We start from the raw sequence: 4,586 nt of genomic DNA, 5'->3' as shown, positions 1-4,586 counted from the left end.
TTTTTGGTCGTCGTGGTTGTTTCAGTGATTACATCATCATCGTGTGTGTGTGTGTTCAATCTGTCGTATGTGCAGTATGAGGGCACATGCAGCCTTTCCTGAGAGACTTAACCTTAACCTGAGTGTGGCCTGCCACCCCTATTAGACTCTTTTTCTACAGTTGTGAACTGCTTAATGTTGTGCATAATTTGCACTGTGAAGCTTTTAATGAAATGACTCAAGTTTCAGCAACATGAGAAGATGGGGTATATAGTTTAATTGTTAAGGCGGGTGGCTGCCTTCAGGCAGACAATAACTTTGTCTTATTTATATAGCACATTTTAAACCCAAATGCTTCACTATAAAACAGAGTAAAACCAAGATCCCAGGCTTTTTTCTACACATACATGCATATGGATGCAAAGACTACAACACCTGTATCCACTGGCCCTCCATTCACTCAGTGGCTCATAAACCGCCCATGTCAATCGGACCCAACGTTGTTTAATAATATTCTTTGTATTCATCAAATATAAAAAGGTATACAGTACCAGCACTGAACAGAGACACAAAAACTTAATTGTTTGAATAAGCACTAAGTGAGGCTTCCAGTTTTTTAGTTGTATTTTGAGTTTCCAGTGATGCTGTATTGCTACACAATAACCATGGGAACACTGAGACAGAGATTTAAAAATGGATTTCTAGTGGTTCTCACTTTCAGGAGACATCCATGGTTAGGAAGTTTCTCTTTCTGTTTGGAAGGTAGTTGTTTCTATTCTTATTTTTTTGTGTATAATATACACTACCAGTCAAAAGTTTTAGAACACCCCGATTTTTCGGTAGAGACTGTGCTGGCCACTCCATGTTTTCAATCTTAGCATCTTGTTCTTTTTCCTAAGGTAGTTCTGGTATAGCTTCACTGCAAATAATAAGGTGCCATAATCATTAATTAAATATTAGTTGTTTGCATAAAATCTGTATGTTAATGTTTTAGCAAATCTATTAACTAATATTGTATTAATATGTGTTAATAGTTAACTAAATGTCTTTTTGGCACTAATTAACAGTTATTTCTTGCATCATTTAAATGTTTATTTGCAAACTATATGTTAATAGAAAAGTTAATGACTTTTTATTTAACTAATTGTTATTAAACTGTGCTTCTGCCTATCCCAATATGAACCGCTCTCCATAGGACCCTTACAATAGATAGATAGATAGATAGATACTTTATTGATCCCCAAGGAGAAATTCAAGAAAAAAACAAGGAGCTACCTTGACATGCTGCCACTGTTGTCGGCGCCGGAACCGCTTGCAATAAAGTTGGTTAAGTTGAATTAATATATTAGTAGTATATAGCTATAAGCGTGGGGTCCCTTATAATAAAGTTGGTTAAGCTTAATTAATATATTAGTAATATATAACTATCAGTATGGGGGACCCTTATAATAAAGTTGGTTAAGCTTAATTAATATATTAGTAGTATATAGCTATCAGTGTGGAGCCCCTTACAATAAAGTTGGTTAAGCTTAATTAATATATTAGTAATATATAACTATCAGTATGGGGGACCCTTATAATAAAGTTGGTTAAGCTTTATTAATATATTAGTAATATATAACTAGTCAGACGGTGAAGGGACTGAGACCAAAACTGGCTTATCACATTTATTCCTTTAGGAAAAGTTAAAACAAAACAACAAGTAGTTGAATGGGCTATATTACATGCATCATTCCTATACCATCACTGTCAGCCCTACTAGCAAGGGAGACATGCGACATGGAATGTTCAGGTGCACAGAACGACAGTTTATTAATATTCTGAGACTCACTAAACACTCACAGGCGTAGACCATAATGGAGGTAATGCATAAACATAATGCTAAACTAAATGTACATTCATTTCCTGCTAGACTGAATTGCACTTTCCATGCACACTAAGCTAAACTACACTGAATGCATGGAAAGTTGCTAGCGGAGTTTACAGCTAGTCACGTTAGAACTGTGTATGAACTCGTGGTCTCTAAGTTGATAGAATTGCACCCAAATCTTAACAATACATGTAAAGTAACATAATACCGGTGGTATATCAAAGTTTTCAATTCAAACAACATTTTACAGTTACAAAATTAAAACAAAGTGGGGAGAGCTTTATACAGTCAACCTACACAATGCAAAGCATACCGCTTCTGATCGGCTATGGCAACAATACAAGGACAAAAATGCAGCAGAGCTGCAGCATAGCAGGGCTGCCAACTTTTCAAAAAACCTTGGAGTGAGATTTGGTGGGGCCAACCAAAATTTTGCTGCGGAAATTTTTGTTTGGCTCGTTCAGCATTATACCGTACAGTAAAAAAAAAAGTACATTGGTTCTCAGGTGTAGGGACCAGGGTCCCAGAGTCAAATTAACATTGGTATCAAAGGGATCTAGCCTAATGCTAGGACCATGGGCGATGGAGGCATTCTGAAAGTGGGTGGGACATTTCAGTGGGGGGTATGGGGGTCCTCCCCCAGAAATTTTTTTTTGGACTAGATGCAATTTCCTGAATTCTGGTACATTTTACCAGGTTATTTAGATACTTATATATAACAAAATAAAGCCAGCCTACGAAATTAATAAAAAGTAAATCATGCATAATTTAAAAATAACTCAATATATAGGCTACTTGGCTCACTTAATAAGGTTTCCATTACAGCACTGCGGACGTTCAATGAGCATGAAAGCCGGATAAAGTAAATTAAATATCAAACTAAAGCGAAAATGTCATGCTTTTGAAGGCCTACCATTGTGCAGTCTAGCTGTGGTTAGTGACGTGATGCTGTTAATGGGGAGTTTTACATAAACCTATAGGTTATTATTTATTTGCCATACAAACAGCACTGGTATTTCGCACAGCAATAGTGGGGGGGTCCAAACTAACAATTTTAAAAAGTGGGTGGGTGTTTTGTAAGAATTTAAGAAATGTTTGTATATTTTAACTTTTAAATGCATCAATCTGGTGCTCTTTTAAAAATAAATTCAGAGGTCAGACTTGCTTATTTTTATGGAAATATTTGTGCTGTAGCCTAAGCTATTTTGCACTTCAGAATTATAACCATGCATACACAGGTGGAATAGTTATGGTGATATTGCAATAAGTTCACAACCACAAAAACATATGGTCCATTTCACAGTTCAGAAATGTTCAGCACTCCATGAAATTATGCAGAAGTGGTCACCTGTGTTTTTCAGCTAGTTCATTTAAGATAATATATTGGTCATTGTAATGGCCATAGCCTACAGGCTATTCCTTTTTCAGGATGTACCCATATCTGCATGATGTGAATGTTTGCATATGGCTTATGTCAGGCTTTTTATCAATATTTGTGTCTCCTTATTTGATTTTCTTTATATTTTTGCATTAATGTCATTAGAAAGCATGGCAATATAAATATATTCATTTATCTGTGTAAGTGGGATTGGCTGGAACCTGACAATATAAGAACCATGATAGTGGGATAATCTACTGAGCAATTTACAAAAATGTATGTAGGCCTACTGACAAATAGTTTACATTAGAATACATTATAATTTCGCCCCAATGAGGCTATGTAGAAATGTGTTGCAATTTCAAAAACAGAGGCATGCTTTATATCCTCGTATTCGGTAAGGTTTGCTGTTTATTGTGATATTAGGTTTGCCACATGTTGTGTGAAGGGTTAGTGAGATATTACAACCGAGAGTAATGGGTGTGCACTGTGTGCAAAATGCAAATATGATTAGCCTAAATTGCACGCCGGTTCAATGATAATTTTCTCATGAACCATTTATCACAGCAACTTGGCGCTTATATCATTGGAAAGCTTAGATTCCGCTCGTTCACATGATGTGTGATATCATGTATAGGTTTAGTTTAGTTGAACCTCATCTGCCAGGTATTTGACCTACCACGTTGACACTTCAGCGTGAAAAATACTCAAAGCATAGGCCTACCTGAAGCCGGGGGAATGCACCTGGGATGGCTTTTGAAGTAGCATCGCAAATGAGAGAAAATTTAGAAAATTCCACAGACAGGGGGTGCTCTTGAACCCTCTCACCGTCTCTGAAAGCATAACCGTGGCTCAACAGGTAGATCTATAGGCTAAACTCATTTTTCAGGCATCTGACCGACTGGGTTGACACTTTTCAGCGTGAGAAATCGTGGGTGTGGCGTGTGAGTGTGTGAAACTAATCAAATGCGTGTGTCTCACGGCCAATGCGTGAGAGTTGGCAGCTATGGTATAGCGTTTCTCCAAAGGGGGTTCCAAAACACCAATCTCAATAAAGCTGCTTAATTACGGCGAAAATCACATACAAACACTAAACTACATTTCTAACTATGTTACACCCCCCTCCCCTGAATTTCACCAAATTCAAGCAGCAACCAAATAGTACTTCCAAAGGCAAAGAGTACACTACTTTCAAACACTAGACAGAGAGTCACCAATTGACCTGTCGCTAAGCGCCACCCTTAGAACGCTGATGAGCCAATAACAGTCCAGCCTCAACGGGACTCGGACATCAGCTCGTACAACTCCATAGGAAACAACAGGGAGGAGGCATAAAATGACAAATTAATGGTTATTTAT

The sequence above is a fragment of the Alosa alosa genome, chromosome 12 (assembly GCF_017589495.1).
Source record: "Alosa alosa isolate M-15738 ecotype Scorff River chromosome 12, AALO_Geno_1.1, whole genome shotgun sequence".
Lineage (NCBI taxonomy): Eukaryota > Metazoa > Chordata > Actinopteri > Clupeiformes > Clupeidae > Alosa > Alosa alosa.
The sequence above is the reverse complement of the archived record's forward strand: the minus strand, read 5'-3'. Positions refer to the sequence as shown.